The following is a 22135-nucleotide window of genomic DNA, read 5'->3' as shown; positions in this document are numbered from 1 at the left end:
CAAAAACTACCTCCCCGATCTGACTGTTGCTAGTGGATCCCAGTATGACAGTAGTTTGAATCACAGGTTTTTTTGAATTTTTATTTTTTAGTTCATTTCTTACAAAAGGGGGCAAAGCAGGCGAGTATACAGCTCTCCGTTATTTTCAGTCATATCCGAGGCAACTGAGAATGGGGCCAAGGGAATTCACAGTTGGGAATATTTGGGAGGCGACACAAGTTACGACATTTGCCTCGTAAGCGAGGGGAAGCTCGAGAAAATATTGGCAGCAAACGTGATGGAGAGCGCTTAACGCCTGACGCAGCGGCAGCCCGCGCTACGCGAATCTGTGAGCCACGCGCCCGCCGCCCACGCCACTGGCTGGCTGCCAAATGGGTCGCCACTGCAAATGACCCTTCCGCTTTAAGCGAAGACTTCCTCCAGGTCGTCGTCTTACCGCTGCCTACCGACGAGCCCACAGTTTTGCTTGAATGGTTCCCAATGATTCTTTACAGTATTTCGATCATGCTTTGGCCAGTGGAATGGTCTTAACCAGTAATCGTAAGTATACATTCTAGATGTTCACAAATTTTTAAATTCAGATAAATATGAGATGCGAAATTAATAGCATTTGCTATAGAACAATTATGATTATCAACATATTTATACAAATTCTGTCGCTGTCAATAATAATAATAATAAAAATAATACCACAACAGATAAATACAGACTTTGCAAACAACAAATAGAAACAACAGATCACATCACAAGCGGAAGTACAATACTAACAAATACAGAATACACCAGAAGACATGACAATGTAGCAAAAATAATACATCAACAACTTGCCATACAACATAAACTAATAAAACAACACGTTCCCACTTACAAGTATGCACCACAAAATATACTGGAGAATGATGAATACAAATTACACTGGAACAGAACCATTATAACAGATAGAGCAACACCACATAACAAACCTGACATCATACTCACTAACAAAAAGAAGAAAATAACACAACTAATCGAAATATCCATACCCAATACAGCAAATATACAGAAGAAAACAGATGAAAAAATTGAAAAATACATCCAACCGGCTGAAGAAGTCAAGGGCATGTGGCGTCAGGATAAAGTTGACATACCAATTATACTATCAACTACAGGAGTCATACCACACAATATCCACCAGTACATCAATGCAATACAGCTACATCCAAAAGTATATACACAACTACAGAAATCTGTAATTATTGATACATGTTCAATTACCCGAAAGTTTCTAAATGCAATTTAACATATACTGTACAGTTAAAAGGAAGTCACGCTTGATCAAGGTCGGTGTCACTCTCCACTTTTGACCAGACATAACGTCTGAGAAAGGAAAGAAATAATAATACTAGTAATAACAGTAAAAATAAAAATGTCCACAAATTGTCTGAAAAAGAAATAATTGTTTCTGTGGAATTCTGTTATTTTGTGCATAATGTTTCAGCTTTCGCTACTCTCCGTTTCGCATTTTTGTGTAAGTGGGAGTTTTCGTGCTTTGTATTTTTTCGGACGAAAGTACAAGATCCCTAATACTTGTATTAGTTAACGAATTAACTTGCGGGCTGTAAATCTGACATACGTACGTTGCACCCACACAACAACTTGCGCTTATTGCACACTTCTTTGTTAAATGTTTGCTTGTAGTCAGGCTTCTTTGATTTCGTCACTTTCTTAGACAACGGATCTGACCTGGAAGTTCCTAATTCCTTTGCGGCTAACTTTTCCTGGTAATTTTCTTTTATGTTAACACTTAAAACAGATGCACCGGAGTTCATGTTGACACTGCCCAGAAAAGGTGATTCCTTCAAAGCAAAGATCTAAATCAGGATACAATCGAGAATCTGTGCGACCACATCAATCGGGTTGTTCTTAATCGAGGAACCTAGCGCAGTTGGACGAGGTGCTGGAGTCAGCATGGTTCCACATCCCTGTCGGTACCTTCCAGAACCTAATTGACTCTCTTCCTGCATGTCTCGCATCGGTCCGCACTGCAAAACGGGGTTATTCAGGCTTTTGACGGATTGTCACATTAACAGTGTATAAAATGATGTACTCCACTCTCCCGAGTCCCCTGGGCGAAACAATGACAGTTATTTTCAAATCACTAACTAATGTGTGCAACAACGCCTACTATTGCTGTTGTAGCAATGAACATCTACATCTACATCCATACTCCACAAGCCACCTCATGGTGTGTGGCGGAGGGTACCATGAGTACCTCTGTCAGTTCTCCCTTCTATTCCAGTCTCGTATTGTTCGTGGAAAGAAAGATTGTCGGTATGCCTCTGTGTGGGCTCTAATCTCTCTGAATTTATCCTCATGGTCTCTTCGCGAGATATTCGTAGGAGGGAGCAATATACTGCTTGACTCCTCGGTGAAGGTATGTTTTCGAAACTTCAACAAAAGCCCGTACCGAGCTGCTGAGCGTCTCTCTTGCAGAGTCTTCCACTGGAGTTTATCTATCATCTCCGTAACGCTTTCCCGATTACTAAATGATCCTGTAACGGAGCGCGCTGCTATCCGTTGGCTCTTCTCTATCTCTTCTATCAACCCTATCTGGTACGGATCCCACACTGGTGAGGAATATTCAAGCAGTGGGTGAACAAGTGTACTGTAACGTACTTCCTTTGTTTTCGGATTGCATTTCCTTAGGATACTTCCAATGAATCTCAGTCTGGCATCTGCTTTACCGACGATTAATTTTATATGATCATTCCATTTTAAATCACTCCTAATGCGTAATCCCAGATAATTTATGGAATTAACTGCTTGCAGTTGCTGACCTGCTATATTGTAGCTAAATGATAAAGGATCTTTCTTTCTATGTATTCGCAGCACATTACACTTGTCTACATTGAGATTCAATTGCCATTCCCTACACCATGCTTCAATTCGTTGCAGTTCCTCCTGCATTTCAGTACAATTTTCCATTGTTACAACCTCTCGATATACTACATCATCATCCGCAAAAAGCCTCAGTGAACTTCCGATGTTATTCACAAGGACAATTATATATATTGTGAATAGCAACGCTCCTACGACACTCCCCTGCGGCACACCTTAAATCACTCTTACTTCGGAGACTTCTCTCCATTGAGAATGACATGCTGCGTTCTGTTATCTACGTACTCTTCAATCCAGTCACACAATTGATGTGATAGTCCATATACTCTTACTTTGTTCATTAAACTGTGGGGAACTGTATTAAACGCCTTGCGGAAGTCAAGAAACACGGCATCTACCAGGGAACCCGTCTCTATGGCCCTCTGAGTCTCGTGGATGAATGGCGCGAGCTGGGTTTCACATGATCGTCTTTTCGAAACCCACGCTAGTCACTGAATACTTAAAACGAGTGTAGTGTACATCCCGCGTGCCCCATACCTCTCGTTGTTACTATCATATTGACTGGTTTGGCATAAATATAATAATTATGAGGGAAACAATGAACTGTGATCGCTCTCATCCAGCAGACGTGGGTTTGCTGAACACATTGCCTTACGCGTTTGTTGCTATAACACGGAAACAGTTTGCCTCCAACACGGTTTCTTATTCAGTTCATTACCGAATGGTAATTGTGAAAATATGTCAGAAGATTAGTTACAATATGACTAACGTAATATACAGAGAGTTCGTCTTAGTAGTCGTTTGGCGCTTATTATCTACTGTTTCGGCAGATATTTGCAATTTACTTTTTGCAGTGATTGGCTGGAATCAACGTAATATAATGTGTTTCATGCTGCGACACCCACTGTCGACGAAAGTATTGGTTTGTCTTTCGTTATAAACAAAGTTATTTTAAAGTTATTTTAAAGCGGTATTTCAAAAAATGTTCAAATGTGTGTGAATTTCTAAGGGACCAAACTGCTTAGGTAATCGGTCCCTACAACTACACACTACTTAAACTAAGTTATGCTAAGAACAACACACACACGCATGCCCGAGGGAGGACTCGAACCTACGGCGGGAGGGGCCGTGCAGTCAGTAACATGGAAAGCGGTGTTTCATGTGACATTTTATTGAGCGGTCCCTAAATTAGTCTCCTGCGATACTCGTTTTATCGATATGTATTTACAGGGAGAGTACAAAATGAAAAAGCCGGCAAGGGTGGCCGAGCGGTTCTATGCGCTACTGCCTGGAACCGCGCGACCGCTACGGTCGCAGGTTCGAATCCTGCCTCGGGCATGGATGTGTGTGATGTCCTTAGGTTAGTTAGGTTTAAATAGTTCTAAGTTCTAGGGGACTGATGATCTCAGAAGTTAGTCCCATAGAGCTCAGAGCTATTTGAGCCATTTTTTTGAAAAATAACCAATAAATACTCCAGGAGCGCCCTGAGCCGCGCTGACTGCTACCGCCACGTAGCAGCACTGTTCAGTCGCTCCTAGAGTACGCGTTGCTCTCCGTGATGTACTGTCTCTGTTGATACATATCGATCAAACTTATATAGCGCTTGACTAATTTGGGACCGCTGAGTCGAAAGAGCACGTAAAATGACGCTTTAAAAATAATTTTGTAACGCTTTCCGTCGACACTGGGCGTCACATGAATCACGTGATCAGTAATATTTGGTTGGGCTGACTCCAGCTACACACCGAAAAAACTAAATTGAAGTGCTGTACATATGCATTCGAAGAAAAGGAGCTACACCGTCCGTCCAAAAAGTTCTGAGACCGAACCTCTCGTATGAGCGACACCAGTGCATTAACTGCAGTGGCAGCGTGAACTTACAACACTTCAGAAAATCTGAAGAAGTAATAAATGTGTGCAAAGTTCGTCCCGCACACCTTGACTCTCGAACGAAAACAGCGACGCGTGGACGCCTGCAGCTACTTGATTGAAACGCAAAACACGGAAAATTCTTTTTCGGAAAGAAGCATGTTGGGTATCCAGACTTGGCGTTATCAATACGAACTTACCACAAAACAACGAAGTGGAGAAATTCACATGAAGCATCAACGCATTTACGACACAACCGACATTCAAGCCAAGGTGACGCACGAGTTACTCATTGTCCCAAAGAAGGACTTTTCTGTCAGTTACAGATGGTTGTATGAATGTTCTACGTGTTTTACTCATGTGCGGGGTGACTATGTAGAACACCTGAGGCTTTAAAACCAATATTTTAATTTTAAACTACCTTTTTTAAATCCTGTCTCTTAAGTTTTTGGGCTAACAGAATAGAAGCCACAGAATAAAATTAAGCGTGGCTGTCAATTAATTGGAAATAAATATATATTTCAGGAAACGTGGTAGCTTAACAAATTCGGATCTTGCAGTTCTAACAGAAACCTTCCTGATAGACAACTGGCAACATAAAGATTTCTACAATTTTCACCTAATGGCAAAGAAGGGAGAAAGAGGACGACCCATGGGAGGAATATCTATCCTACTGAAACCCTAGATGACCCCACCAAAAAAAATCATAAAACAAGAAAACAGTATGCTAGTAGAAGCAGCAAACATAAATATAATTGTAGCCTATATTAAACCGCACACAAATGCTGTAGAAATAATTGACGAAATAGTCACACTCACCAAACAATGCGACAGCAAACCCAGCATTATTGGAGGCGATCTCAACTACAGAATAGACACAGAGAACTATAAAAGAAGATTAGTCATTGAAACCCTAGAGGAAGATGGTTTCACCCTACTGAACGATAGACAGATACCTACATATATATGCCACAATGGGAAAAGCGCCATTGATATCGCATTAACAAGAGGAGAAATAAAAGGAAGTATTCAACCAATATGGCATGACTCCATCACACCTATACGAAAACACATTCCAATGAAGATAAAAATAAATAACGTCCCGTCACCACCAGCAAGAAAGACCCACCAAATCACGCAAAGAAAAATAGATAAAGAAAAATTAACAAACCAGCAAGAACAAATAACACAAATAGAAACTTTAATAGAGGAAGGAGACCTTGAAAAAGCAACAGACAAAATAGAAGACGTCCTGAAAAATTCAGTGATAGAAACAAACCCAAAAACAAGAACGGCAAAAAGATGGTTCGATGCTGAATGCTACAGGAAAGGAACACTGTTCTGAGAACGCTCTACAGATTAAGAAACATCACGACGAGGAAACGTGCAAACTATATGCAGAAGAGGAGAATTTACAAAAAACTAATAAAAGAGACGACAAAAGAATACATAGAAATAGAGCCAAAAAGAGAAGCGGATGAAGCAGAGAAACACCCATACCTAGCAGCAAGACCAAGAAGACTCGCTCATACACAAAATATAGAGACGAAGGAATGGGAAGACCACTTCAGTACGATACTGAACAAACGAGGAATCGAAACACCCCCAAAGAAAGAGAAACAACTTTAAACAAAAGAAAAAGACAATGTATGGGAACCTCTAAATGAATAATATATAAAAGAAGTAATCAAATCACTGAAGTACAAGAGAGCAGAAGGACCCGATAATATATATAATGAACATATAAAAGGTGCGAAACAGGCTCTCCAACACGTATGGATCAAACTATTCAACAAATGCCTGGAACTTGGAAGAATTCCGACCCAATGGAGACACTCGATAATAAAAATTCTCTACAAAGGTAGAGGAGACACAACGGACACAAACAAGTACAGAGGCATAGCCATGGAAAATACCCAGTTCAAGATGTATTCAAAGATAGTTACACAAAACTCAAAGCCTGTGTGGACAGTCACCTCCCAGAACGACAAATGGGCTTCAGATCTGGAAGATAAACACTTACGGCAGTCAGGCTTCTTCTGAACAACATCGACGAAGCGCTACAAAAGAAACAAATGGTCTACACAGGGTTCATATACTTTACCAAAGCCTCTGACCTACTGGAAAGAGATCTCATAGTCCGAAAACTGGAAAACACAATGGGAGAAGATAGCGTATGGGCAAGAATAATCAAGTCAATCCTCGAATACAACTTAATCACAATATCAGACAACCTCTCTTTTTTGAACCTCATTCTGCAATCGAACGGAATCTTACAGGGTGACCCAATGAGCCCTTTGCTGTACATACTTGCCACTGAAGAAGTACTGCGAATTGAAGAAAATGAAGAAGATGTATACATATATGCAAACGCTGACGACAAAGCCGTAGGATCAACAGACATACATAAGCTGCAGAAAATCATTGAGGAAATAGATAAATGGTGCAGTGAACACAAACTACACATAAACAAAATGGTGAATTTCAGAAAAGGAGGCAAAACGTCCAAGAATGCGGAAATCAACAAAAAAAATAAAAATCTCATCAGCCTTTAAATACCTAGAGGTGGCTTTGCAAACAACAGCCAAATGCTTCACAAAACATACAACAGAACGTGCAGCACAAGCAACAATGGCAATACAGGACATCCAAAACATTCACCTGCTCAGTCTAGAAACGGCCATGAAATAGATGGGATGGAGGTTATATGGAACTACCTGACAGAAAAAAAATCTAGAACACTAGAAAAGGTAAAATCGACTTATCTAAAAAGAGCACTACGTCTCTCAAAGACAACAAGATCTAGAATAGCGTACCTGCTAGCGAGAGAGACATTCCTAATTGAAGACCTCAAACTTCGATATATACACCAGGGGTTCCAGAAATCAGCTGAAGATCATGAGATCATGGAGGATAAACGAGAAAAAGTATGGCCGGAGTTCTATGGCACTGAAGCAATGACCAACCGCTCATGTGCAGCACCAAAGCTCGAACTACGACACGTCGTTACTAGATTATCTATTCACGGCTTTCATCATCTAATTTTCAAAAACAAAACTTATCACGACCCAATCACAACATGTGTGTGTGAAGTGTGCAACGAAGCCTGCGAACGATATCACATAGAACTGTGCAGTAAAAGAGTGAAAACTATAAATGAATAAGCAAAAATCTAAAATGTAAATGTAAAATACTAAGCAAAGAAACTGTATATGACTATTTGACTGCAATTTTATTAAATAAAATTAACAAACTAATTTTGCACAGGACAACAGTAACATTCAAAATGGAATCTCCAAGAAACGCTATACTGATGAGGACGTCAATGTTTTACAACAATTGAGGAAGAATGTAAAGAAACACGACTTAGCATAAATGAAACTGTTTCAGAATATGGTAGTTGATATACAGGGTGGAGAGAAATTGTGTCACGAAATTTTAACCGTGGATAGCTGACGCCAGTAGGAACCAAAGTTACTAAGGTTTTGTAGGTCGACGACGCACACTTTTTAAACTACAGAAACTTGGCGCCACGCACTCCGACTGGCTGCGGGATTGCCGGATGCTCAGGACAACGCATAGCTGGGAATGCTTTGCCTGACGAAGATCGCGATGTATCCCAGGCAGGCCCGTATGCTTGGTGGTAGCGCGCCAGCCATCATCCACTCTGGGGGTCTGGGGGCGAATCCGCTGGGGTTCCCACACATCCACTGCGGTTTCATGATATGAACCATGAACAATCCCGTCAACAACTGTTAGTTAGGGTACAGAAAGTCTTTTGCAAACTGTGTCGGCCCTGAAAAGCGCCTTTTTTGTAGCCAGGACACTGTTTACTTATAGAAGATGCTGAAACTGGCGACACAAGCTTGGTAACGACGAACGATGTTTTGCTGAACTCTTTCAAAGATTCCTGGCATTGTCCTGATGTGACTGGAGGTATGCTGAATGCAATCTATTAATTCCTCTTTGTTTATATGTGATTCGCGTCTGGATTGGTGAACTAGAACCTTGAAGTATTCTCAGATGAAAAAGTCGGGTGGCGTGAGGTCTGGTGATCGCGGGGGGCATGTCCTACGAGCACCTCTGTCAATTACCCGGCAGTCGAAGAGTTCATTTAAATATCCACGCACAGCACAACTGTTATGTGTGGGCGCCCCATCATGCTGCAACACATGCGTAGCCGTATGTCCAGGGGAACACCTTGCAGCAGGCCTGGTAGAGTTTCTTACAAAAAGTGAAGGTCACTAGGCCCGCTAAGTCGAGGAGACCGGTCCAATCAGAGGGTCACCCACAATGCCTGCCCAACTGTTGAGTGAAAATCGTTCCTGGCGTCAATGGACGTACTTGACGTGAGGATTTCCCCTCGCCCAGTAATATACGTTTCGAGTGTTGTAAAGGCCATCCCGATGGAAGGTGCACTCGTCGGCAAACAACACATCGCAGAAACCACCGGAAAAACCCTAGCCTTTGTTCATAGTCCGCCACATCATTTAGTTGTTGGACAGCGTGGAAACTAAAAGGATGCTGGCCGTCATCCCTCAAAAACTCGCAGACCAACCGATGAGTGACCCATGTCGTGTCCAACCGCGCGAGTACTTTTAGTAGGCGCTTCCTCGAAGCGCTCGAGAACAGTCTCTTCAAATGTAGCATACTGTCATGTTCGAGGTCTTCCAGCATCACCATGATATCCCGCTAACGAACCTGTTTCGCCAAGTCGCCGGTGATTTGCTGTAAACGCTTGCGGGTATTTGTGGCGTCTTGCTTGGCACCGTCGAGCTTCATGCGCATTACCGTGGCCTAGTCCATGAACAAAAACCATATCTCGTTGTTCTTCAAACGAATACTGTGCCGCCATGCTTACTGTTATGACTAAATTGCAGGTCGCAGGTGACTTGTATGAGCTCCGAAGAGAAGCTTGTGTATGAATGCCTCTGACATGAGGTGGAGACAAGCAGCAAGACCCATTCGACATGTGGGCGTATCACGTTGGGGCAGTGACGGGCCGAGAGACATTTATATGTGTGAAACGACAACCACAGCGCTGCCCTTCGGCCGACGTACGGCAAAAGGGCAATCCCAGGCCAATTAGAGCGCGTGGCGCTAAATTCCGTAGTTTAAAAATGGTGCACTGTCGACCTACACACCATTAGTAATTTTGGTTCCTATTGGCATCAGCTATCCAGGGTAAAAATTTGGTGACATAATTTTTCTCCACCCTGTATAAACGAGACCTCCACCACCTTGCAGTTAGTCATTGACTCACCTCGGTAGATGTTGCCCGCAACTGGCAACAAAACATCTGGAAGAAGAAGTTTTACAGATCAACCACGGCCTCTTAGCCCGGAAGTTTAACTAATGTAGACGCCGCCGTGAAAGCCTACACGTTAGGAAAATCAAGAATGTGTCAAACAAACGCTTTGTAAGCCACTTATTCAGCGGATGAATTACATACATATCTAAGATTCTTCCTATGAATCTCATTCTGGCGTCTGATTTTCCTACTATTTGTTTTAAGGCCGCTTCTTATAGATATCCCTAGATACGTTACGGTAGTTACTGTTTCCAACAGTTTGAATCGATATAGTGGTTGTACGGTAGTGGATTTCCTTTCGTGTGTACTCGCAATATGTCACATTTGTTTATATTCAGGGTCAACTGCCAGAACCTGTAGCATTCATCAGTACTCCGTAGATACTTCCAGAAACAGTTGCTGTTTCTGGCGTTGCTATTTTCTTATTCTCTTTGCATCATTTGCGAACAGCCCTAAAGAGATTGCGACGCCTCCTACTGGATCATTTACACATGCTGGTGTCCAAAATTAAGTGAACCAACGGAAATTGTGCCAGGTTGCCTTTACTTTTCCACAAAACAGTATAAACGGGTGATTTTAAAGCAGAAACAATGTAAAGAATACAGAACGTACACAACTGCATCATGCATAATGGTAGACAAAAATGTTCTTCGTTTATTTCCAATTTAACGGATTTGCACACACATTCCGACAACTGGTTAATGTGCTCAGTATCGGGTGTGACAATCTCTGGCAGCAATACAGGCCTGACAACGGCAGGGCAAGGTGTGACTGATGTCATCAATCTCTTGTTGAGGCAATAACCCCCCTTTTTCCTGCAGAGCTGCTCGCATGTCTTGGAGAATGATTGGTGTATGCTGACGTGATGGCAACCCGTCTCCTTAGTGCTTCCCAGACATGCTCTGTGGGATTCATGTCGGGAGAGCGTGCAGGCTATGCCAAGTGTGCAGTATCTTCTGTTTTCAAGAAAACATCGACCGCCCGTGTTCTATGAGGTCGAGCATTATCGTCCATCAATACGAAGTCTGAATACAAAGCACCTTGCTACAACCGCACATGAGGTACCTAGATCTCGTCACGATACCTGACAGAAATTAAACCTTAACAATTCACCCATACTATTTTCTGAAGAGGTGTTTGATTGGTCAACACAATCCCTGCACACAGCATTAGGAATCTTCCTCGACACCGATCTTTCTCCACAATGTCTGGGTCCCGAAATCGTGTTCCATGTTCCCTCCAGATGCAAATCCATAGAGAATTACTCTCCAGACCAAATCAGGACTCATCTGTAGAAAGAACAGTGACCCAGTGTTCGACCGCCCAGGTGGCATGTCGACGACTACACTCTAGACGTTCCCTTCTGTGAAGACGTGTCAGAGGTACACATACAGCATGTCTCCGGCAATAAGGACCACTCTGCCGAAGCCTTCTGTACGTCCACTGGATGTTGCGAGGTCATACGACAGTTACCGTGCAGTACTGAGGCAGTACCGTCGTGCCCTTACAGCCAACTAACGGTCTTTTCTTTCTGATGTCACCCGTGGTCGGCCGTGCCTTGGTCTTCGGGATACAGTTTCGGTCTCTATAAACTGTCGCTAAGTCCTAGAAAACAACAGAACGATTCATTTTAAGCCATTGGGCCACATCAGTTTCTGGCCGTTCTGTTCCCATTCTTCCTGTGGCCCTCCGTCGCAGAGTATGATAAGCGTCTTCTCTGTGCCATACTGTACCTTCCGTGACTATGTACACAGCGATTGGGGATGTGAGACTAGTTGGCGAACACTATCCTGTTTGATAGGTGCCTGATGTCGGCGTTGGCTTGGTTACCCGTGGACCACAGTGCCATCTTCTGCGCAAAACACCATCGTACCGACATCTGCTGACAGTTTATATGATTATATCGTTAATGAGTCACAGGAAGGGGAAATGGCGGTTTGTTGCTTTAATTTTGGGCACCAGTGTCTATAGGACCTGTCACACTTCATTGGCGTACTCCGGAAGTTACATCTGTCGGGTTTGTTCCGTTAAGAGCGAAGTGTTGTCTGCAAGGAGTCTTGAATGCAGCCGCAAATCTGGTCCGATGCTCGGCAAGCTCGCATTTTTTTTCACTAAGCAACAGAGCGAGTCAGTGTCAAATGCCTTCCTGAAGTCAAAGAACACTGCATCAATCGACAGCGCTGATGTCGACAGTGCTTTGGGTTTCATGGAGGAACAGAGCGAGCTAACTTTCGCAAGATCTCTGTTGGCGGAATTCATGCTGATTTTTATGGAGGAGATTTTTGTTCTCCAAAAACGTCATAATACATTAAATCGACCACGTTAAATAATGCTGCAATAGATTGACATAAACGATATATACCTATAATTATGTGCAACTACCGTAAGACCCTTCTTGAAAACGGGAATGACTTGCGCTTTTCTCCAGTCGCTAGGTACACGTCGTTGCTCCAGCGATCTACGATAAACTGCTGCTACAAGGGGAAAAAGTTCTTTCGCATAATGTCTGTAGTATCTTATAGATATCTCATCAGGTTCTGACGACTTCTCACTACAAGGCGGTTGTAGTTTTATTTCTGTTCCGCCATCAGCTATCTCAATATCTGCCATTTCGAAGTTCGTACGATGATTGAGAGGAGGGCCGTATTACGATTTTCCGTGGTGCAACATTCTCGGAAGACCGAATTCAATATTACGGCCACCTGTCTATCATTTTCCGATTCGGCGCCATTGTGGTCACCGAGTGACAGAATAGATTATGTCGAGCCGCTCACTGATTTTACGTAAGACCAGAATCTCTTAGGGTCACGAGAGGCGTACCGGCCATTATAAAAGTAGGCAGCGAATATTCTGTTGTCAGTAGTGAAGCAGTAACGGAAAACTCAGCGGCTTCGAACATAGGCAATCATTGAATGTCGCCAGAGTAATAGATCCAGTACGGATATTTCAATCCTCCTAAAGCTGCCCAAACCGTCTGCTGACTTTGTGCTTCTGATGTGGAAATGCGAAAGAACAATAACAATTAAACTGAGACCAGGCAGACCTCGTATGCTGATCAACATGTCGAGTATTGCGGAGGTTGATTGTAAAAAAATAGCATAAAATCAGGGGAAGGAATAACGCGTCACTTTCAAAGTACTACCAGCAGTCGAAGTATCACAGTGACTGTGCTTAGGAAATTAAAAAGAATGGGGTGCATGGTCGTGCAGCTTCTCGTACGCAAAGCATTTCTGTAATCAGTGCCAACCGACGCTTCACGTGGCGCAAATAAGGACGCTACTGGACCGTGGACATGGAAACGAGTGGTTTTGAGTGATGAATCACACTATACCATGGGGCAATCAGATGGAAGGGTTTGGATTTGGCGAATGCCTGAAAAACTTTACCTGCTGTCATGTGCAGTACCAACCGTGAAGTACGGAGGAGGTAGTATTACGGTGTGGGGGTGTTTTTTTTTTTCGTGTTTACGGTGAGGTTCCCTTATTGCTTTGAAAGAAGCGCTAAGTGCGGAAAGATACCAACACATTTACAGCATTGTGTGCTGCGTACAGTAGAGGAGCGGTTCGGAGACGATGACTACGAGTACGAGAATGCACCCTGTCATAAAGCACCATCGGTGAAACAGCGGTTTGTGGAAAACAAGACTCCTAAAATGGACTGGCCTCTCTAGAGTCCCGTCCTGAATCAGATGGAACACTTTTTGGACATTAAGACGTGAATGCCATGTGGTAGATAAAACTGACGTAGTATAACTATTTTATATGAACAAGGAAAAGTTAGATTATATGGACCTCATAAAAGAACTGCATGCCCTCGGGAAAATTTACGGATGTAGTTTCCTCTTGCTTTCAGCCGTTCGTAATACCAGCAAAGCAAGGCCGTTTTGGTTAATCTCATTAGGTCTGATCAGTCAATCATTCAGACTGTTGTCCCTAACACTACTGAAAAGGCTGTTGCCCCTCATCAGGAAACACACGTTCTTCTGGCCTCTCAACAGATACCCCTCCGTTGAGGTTGCATTTACGGTACGGCTATCTGTATCTCTGAGTCACGCAAGCCTCCCCACCCATGACAAGGTCCAAGGTTCAGGAGAGGTTAATTGGAAAGAAATATTGCATGACAATGCGCCATGTACGCAGTTGTTAATTGACAACACAACAGTCGACCAAAAGAGTATTATAATATAAGTTTTTCATAAGCACAGAGTCCCACATTAACTTAGAAATTTTAAGATTAAATGTTTTTCTTTCAATTCATGGTCTAAAGGGGATAGGCAGGCTGATAGCTGGTTGATGTACGGAATATCTAATAATAAATCAGTACTTAAGTATACAACTCTAAGAAAGGCGGTATATTTACAATGTGCAGCCGATATTTTTATAGATCTATATGTCGTTATTTTTCCTTCGATATGTAATGCGTTTTCTCGATATGTCGATGGCCAATAATGATATACTTTTAAAATATCGATATATCGGATTAACGAAAATTTTAAAAATACCTTTAGTCCTAGTCGTAACCAGAATACAGTCCAAATCCGAAAGCAAGTTCATCAGTTAATTACAACTCTTAGCACTGTGAGCATGTTTATTACGAACATCAATGTACGGATAGAAGAGATTTAAAGTCTGGATGAATTGTGCTGATACACTCCTGGAAATTGAAATAAGAACACCGTGAATTCATTGTCCCAGGAAGGGGAAACTTTATTGACACATTCCTGGGGTCAGATACATCACATGATCACACTGACAGAACCACAGGCACATAGACACAGGCAACAGAGCATGCACAATGTCGGCACTAGTACAGTGTATATCCACCTTTCGCAGCAATGCAGGCTGCTATTCTCCCATGGAGACGATCGTAGAGATGCTGGATGTAGTCCTGTGGAACGGCTTGCCATGCCATTTCCACTGGCGCTTCAGTTGGACTAGCGTTGGTGCTGGACGTGCTGACCGCGTGAGACGACGCTTCATCCAGTCCCAAACATGCTCAATGGGGGACAGATCCGGAGATCTTGCTGGCCAGGGTAGTTGACTTACACCTTCTAGAGCACGTTGGGTGGCACGGGATACATGCGGACATGCATTGTCCTGTTAGAACAGCAAGTTCCCTTGCCGGTCTAGGAATGGTAGAACGATGGGTTCGATGACGGTTTGGATGTACCGTGCACTATTCAGTGTCCCCTCGATGATCACCAGAGGTGTACGGCCAGTGTAGGAGATCGCTCCCCACACCATGATGCCGGGTGTTGTCCCTGTGTGCCTCGGTCGTATGCAGTCCTGATCGTGGCGCTCACCTGCACGGCGCCAAACACGCATACGACCATCATTGGCACCAAGGCAGAAGCGACTCTCATCGCTGAAGACGACACGTCTCCATTCGTCCCTCCATTCATGCCTGTCGCGACACCACTGGAGGCGGGCTGCACGATGTTGGGGCGTGAGCGGAAGACGGCCTAACGGTGTGCGGGACCGTAGCCCAGCTTCATGGAGACGGTTGCGAATGGTCCTCGCCGATACCCCAGGAGCAACAGTGTCCCTAATTTGCTGGGAAGTGGCGGTGCGGTCCCCTACGGCACTGCGTAGGATCCTACGGTCTTGGCATGCATCCGTGCGTCGCTGCGGTCCGGTCCCAGGTCGACGGGCACGTGCACCTTCCGCCGACCACTGGCGACAACATCGATGTACTGTGGAGACCTCACGCCCCACGTGTTGAGCAATTCGGCGGTACGTCCACCCGGCCTCCCGCATGCCCACTGTACGCCCTCGCTCAAAGTCCGTCAACTGCACATACGGTTCACGTCCACGCTGTCGCGGCATGCTACCAGTGTTAAAGACTGCGATGGAGCTCCGTATGCCACGGCAAACTGGCTGACACTGACGGCGGCGGTGCACAAATGCTGCGCAGCTAGCGCCATTCGACGGCCAACACCGCGGTTCATGGTGTGTCCGCTGTGCTGTGCGTGTGATCATTGCTTGTACAGCCCTATCGCAGTGTCCGGAGCAAGTATGGTGGGTCTGACACACCGGTGTCAATGTGTTCTTTTTTCCATTTCCAGGAGTGTCTTTATACCAACATCGAATATTCCAGAATATACAAATATTGTAAACGTAAGAAATTTCAACAGCCTTTCAGAAATGATGAATACTGTATATCAAATAACTGTCGGAGGCTGAGTTCGAATTTGTGACCTACAGCACGACAACTAGCTACGCGACCAGCTATGCCACATTGCATGCAGCACGATAGGAGGCAATATCATAAATTTATTCAGCCATCAGGCCACTTTCAGTTTTCGTGACTAGTTCTCTGCCACACAATGAGTATTGCGGAAGAGGTGACCTCGATTCCATTACCAGTTACGGAAGTTCATCAATAAGACATGACTGAATAACATCACTGTTATTTCCGGTGCTCAGCTGAAGGCGACTGAGCGGTGGCGGCAGATTGCGTGCGAGGACAGTAATACAGAAGTTCTTGTCGCCACCTGTGAATATTAGTGAACAAACTGACGAAAGAGCACCAGTACTGGAATATCTCCCTGCGATCAACACTACCATCACTACAGGGGCTTGGCGCTCGCCCTTAGAAAGCAATGTCGTCGAAAGACTACACAGCGTTAGCTTTAATTAGGTTTCCTGGCATCACTATACAAGAAGGCTAGGATGGTTTGTCATCTACGTTTTGGTGTAATTATTGCCTAATTTTGGGAAGTATTCAGACTGTATGGAACTGTTGTTGTCGATCAAAATACAGAAAAAGTAGACGATGAATGTTTTCACTTTGCCTATCAACACTGTTCCACTACTTAAAATTCTGAAACAGACGTGTAAAATTCAGTGGCTTAACGATCTAATGTGCTGAGATACTGTTATAACAAGATTTTTAATTTTAGAAACGGTCCAGTGAGTAATAAAGTTAAACAATATGTTCTGTGAGCGATGATTTATAATTAATATTCGCTGTTTGTTGGTTTGAGCGAGCGGCTAGTGAAAGAGAGTTGGGAAATTAAGGAAGTATAGAATCAGACAGAAACAGATGTTTAGGGGCCAATGTTGCGTGGATGATCGGGTTATGACAATGTAGCAAGATATTGTTATTTACTTTTTCAAAGCAACCTAAATCAAGATGACAACGAGGGGTTTTGAATTCTGTACTGCATACAAATCCAATGTCTCTATGACTATCCATCCGTTTTCGGGTGCCCGCATATGCTGACGGCAATGGAAACTGTTACATTTATTTCCTCGGGTTCGAACTGATACTCCAATATTTCCACGCCTGTGGGGCTTTTTAATTAAAATTTCACTCATATGCTAGCTTACTTTCAATAGAGAAAATAGCAGTTCCTACGTACGGTGTCCAGTGGCCTAACGTGACCACCTGTCAAAAGCCCGAATTATCAACTACTGCTGCGTGAACTGCACCGAGACGTGCAGAAAGAGCGTCAATGATGTTTGGAAGGGACCAACAGGGACGTGGAGCCATGCCGACTCGAGCGTTGTGGCCAGCTGCGCTAGGTTTCTTGGACGAGAACTCATAGCGCCAACAGGTTGTCCCACAGATTCTCGATTAGGTTTAAATCCGTGGAGTTCCGTGGCTGAGGGCGAAAGGTAAACACATCCTGGTGCTCTTCGATCCAAGCACGTGTGCTGGAAGCTGTGTGAAACAGTGCAATGTCTTGCTTTTAAATGCCACTGTGCCGAAGAAAAACAAACTACGTGTGAGTTTCTGTCCTGCTTTGTTCTGTTTTCGGGCGCAAAAACAACTAGGATCATACGAGCCCATGTCAGAACCGTAGAACTCGAAGATAAAAAAAGGAGTTAAAAACGACTACACGTGATGCCCGATCGACGGAAGGAAAGACAGCTAAAACAGGGATTTGGAGAAAGATTCCTAAATTATGCCGTAGAGAAACGAAGGTCCTGAACGAAAGATTAAATGTCCTTCGGCATATTGCTACGACAGATAAAAAGTAAAACGCGGTCGACATACCGCGCGTCGTTCGCTAAAATGGCCGATAGCTCAGACAGCAAACATAAATGAGAACGTAAGTGGTTAAAAAAAGGTATTTTGTTACCAAATGGCGAACCGACAAAGGTTGAGGACAATGAGAACAAAGTGTTAGGGCAGCACAGCTTAACAAGTGGCGATGGTTAAAAAAACAGTGGCCCATACGCAACCTAGCTACTCTTAAAACGATCTGCCAGCGGCGAGAGGTCCGAGAAGGGGTCGTCCAAGCCGCTGGGACGGGTTTAATTCCTAGGGGTTTGTTCGCATGAAGGAAGGAACAGTGGTGATCCAAAAACCACCTGCTGACAGACTGTAACACAGAGATCATTGGAGAGTGTGGAAGAACTAGTGGGCCGAGGTACGAGGACTGTAGCCTCAGCAGCAGCGTCAGCGACCTCGTTTCCCGCCAGACCCACATGACTAGTGACCCACGTAAACATCACAGTGATCAAACGACAGCCGGCGCTACAGTCTGGAACCGCGCGAACGCTACGGTCGCAGGTTCGAATTCTGACTCGGGCATGGATCTGTGTGATGTCCTTAGGTTAGTTAGTTTTAAGTAGTTCTAAGTTCTAGGGGACTGATGACCTCATATGTTAAGTCCCATAGTGCTCAGAGCCATTTGAACCATTTTGATCAAATGACAGCTTTCGTGAAAGGATGGACAGTGTGCAGCACACAGAGGCCTTGAGGGGCACTAAGACAGTCTGAGCAGATGACACAACTGAAAAGCTTGTGTCGCCGGATGTACTGCGTGGCCTGATACATGGCGAAGAACTCTGCTAGAAATACTGAGCAATGTTCTAGAAGCCGATACCGAAAAACGTCGGTGCCAATGACGAAGGCACACCCGACACCACAGTCAGTCCGAGAGCCATCAGTGTAAGCAAAGGTATTATCGTGAAGTTTCATGCGAAGATCGAGAAACTTACGGCAATAGAGCGAGGATTGAATAGTATTCTTGAGAAACTACTGAAGGCCGTTGCACGAAGCCAAGATGGTGAAGAGTTCACACCTATTAGGAAAGTGGCAGGTAGCTTGAAGTTAAGTTGCCAGAGCAATAGCAAAATTCGAACTCCAAGAAATAACTGAGAACAGGGACGCGCCCTATGCTGACGATCAAAGGAGTCATCGAAGTAGGAAGCATAGGATGGGTGGCCAAGCATGGCAGAGAAGCGGTACGCATATCTGCTGAGGAGAAAATCACGGCGGTATAACAGCGATAGTTTGGCAGCTTCTGCATACTGACTACCAGCCAGGCTAGTGTAAAAGGTGCCAGTGATCAAATGCATGCCACGATGATGGAGTGTAGTGAGGTAACAGAAGGCGGCCAGGTAAGACATGCTGGAGTATAAGACAGTTTTCTACAGAGCATGAGCCCCAGAAATTTCATAGTTTCAACGAACGGAAGAGCAAGAGAGACAAGGTGTAAAGAAGGTAGAAGAAACAAACTGTGGCGCCAGAAATTCATTCGGATTTTCCAGTGGAAAAGCGAAAGATATTGTTAATGTTCTACGAGTAAAGATGTCGAGACAAAGCTGAAGACGCCGCTCAAGGAGACAAGTCCGTGGTGAACTGCAATAGACGGCAAAATCGTCAACGAAAATGGAGCGGAGATGCCCAGCGAGTGACATGATACAACAGGGTAAATGGCTATGGCAAAGAGGACACTGCTCAGGACAGAAGGCTGTGGCATATCGTATTTCTAGATCAATGTGTGCGACGAGGCAGAATTAAAAAATTCTGAAGGACACGTGGAGTGCGGCCGCTGAAGCCCCACATGTAGAGACTACGTAGGATACCAGTCCTCCCAACAGCTGCCATAGGCTTTCTCCAAATCTAAAAAAAACCATGGTCACAGTCTGGGATTTCCGTTGAAAACAATTCGTGACATGGGTTGACATAGTGACATGATCTACTGCAGAAATGCGCGTTCGAGATCCACACTGTGCACTGGTTAGTAAATTGCGAGACTAGAGCCACTATACCAACCAGGCATGGATCATACGTTCCGTCATCTTACAAACACAGCTGGTGAGAGAAATGGGGCGATAACTAGAAGGTATGGGCTTAGGTATGGCATGACACTGGCTTCACACCAGCGTCTGGGAAACGTGCCCTCTGCCCAGACGCGATTGTGCATATGAAGGAGAAAGTGCTTGCCTGCAAGAGAAAGGTTCTGCTACATACGGATGTGAACATCGTCTGGCCCTGGAGCGGAGGATCAGGATGAAGTGAGAACATGTCTTAACTCCCTCATAGTAAATACTGCGTTGTACACTGGCACTTCTGAGAAAAGAAGGGCATCGCCTGAGCCGCCTCCATTCGTTGCCGATGGAGGAAGGCAGGTTGATAGTGGGTGGAGCTCGAAATCTCCACAAGAAAACGGCCCACGATGTTGGAGATAGAAATAGGGCCCGCTACAATATCATCTGCTACAGTCACCAAGGAAATTGGGGATACGGTCAGGAACGAAACTGGGGAGTGTATCTTGGTCCCAGAGAGCCTTTCGAGTTTGCCCACACATCGGAAGAGGAAGTGGAACTATTAAAAGAACTGGTAAATTAAATCCAGCTACCTTTTTGCTATCCCGAAGAACGCGAGGACACTGCGCATGCACTTGTTTATAACGAATGAAGTTCGCCATTGTAGGATGAATGTCAAAAACGCGTAGAGCACGTCTCCGCACGCGAATTGCGTCGCGCATCGTCTCAGTCTACCAAGGGACCAGGACATGTCGTGGTAAAGAGGAAATGCGAGGAATAGAAGGTTCTGCGGCGGTAAGGATAACGTTTGTAAGATATTCTACCCTGTCAGTAATTGGGGGAATGATGTTCATCGAAGGTCACCAGGGTGTAGTAAAGCCTCCAGTCGGCCTTAGAAAGCTGCCATTTGGGTGTGCTTGTAGGTGGGGTAGGAGTCAGCAAACGGATAGCACATGGGAAATAGTCACTCGAATACGTGTTAGAGAGAATGGACCACTCGAGACAATGGGCAAGCTGTGCAGTGCAGTACAGAAGGATAGGTCCAAATGGGAGTAGGTGTGCATGGAGTCTGAAAGGAGTGTAGGTGCTCCTGTTTTAAGACAGATAAGGTTAAGGTGATTGAGATGGTCAGCAAAGAGGAGACCTCTCTGACAGGTTCTGGGAGTGTCCCAAAGGGGATGGTGCACATTAAAGTCAAAGAGCAGCAGAAAAGGGTGAGGGAATGGCCAAATAAGCTGGAGGTAGTCTTCCCTGGTGACAATGAATGACGGACGGTTGTAAACGGAACAAAGGGAAAAAATGAAGGGAGGAAGGAAAATGCGGACTACAACAGCATTAAGCCGGGTAGCTAGGGAGATGGATTGACTGTGAACATCATCCTGGATGAGCAGCATGACTTCTCACGAGATGGAATGCCGTCCTTGGGGAGAGGATCAAAGAAGAGAAGAAATGAGAGAGCTTAAAGCAATCGTGAAGACTCAATTTTGTTTTCTGGAAACAGAGAACAAGTGGATACTGTGATTCCAAGTGCAGCCATAATTCGTTGAAATGGTTCAAATGGCTCTGAACACTATGGGACTTAACTTCTAAGGTCATCAATCCCCTAGAACTTAGAACTACTTAAACCTAACTAGCCTAAGAACATCACACACATCCATGCCCGAGGCAGGATTCCAACCTGCGACTGTAGCGGGCGCGCCGTTCCAGACTGTAGGGCCTAAAACCGCTCGGCCACACCGTCCGGCCCATAATTCGCATTTGTTGGATCCAAGGCTGTGAGCGTGCCATTGCAAGAGATTCATGACAAGTAACGGAAAGGAGGGAAAAATGAAGGAGTGTCACCTTTCAGGAGCGCACAGGGAGGAAGAAGAAAAAGAAGAACTTCAGAGGCCGTAGCGGAGGAAGAATAGGAGAAGGTGAACGAAGAAAGAAAAAAAGGAACGAAAAACAGTGGTGAGAGTTTTCTAATGTCGGCTACTGAAAATGCGGAACACATTTCTAAAAACATCCCAGACATGTTCCCGAAGACAGGGGAAAAGGAATAGCAAGAGGCATAGAAGGGAAAAAATGCTAC

The 22135-nt window shown here is 44.5% G+C and overlaps 1 protein-coding gene across 1 annotated transcript in view; it reads right to left on the bottom strand.

Annotated features, from left to right (window-relative positions):
* LOC126342072 (progestin and adipoQ receptor family member 4) overlaps nucleotides 1–22135 on the bottom strand; it is a 177888-nt gene that overhangs the window by 116684 nt on the left and 39069 nt on the right. The window lies entirely within an intron of this gene.

The sequence above is a fragment of the Schistocerca gregaria genome, chromosome 1, assembly GCF_023897955.1.
Source record: "Schistocerca gregaria isolate iqSchGreg1 chromosome 1, iqSchGreg1.2, whole genome shotgun sequence".
NCBI classification, from domain to species: Eukaryota; Metazoa; Arthropoda; class Insecta; order Orthoptera; family Acrididae; genus Schistocerca; species Schistocerca gregaria.
This window is presented reverse-complemented; position numbering and strand designations above follow the sequence as displayed.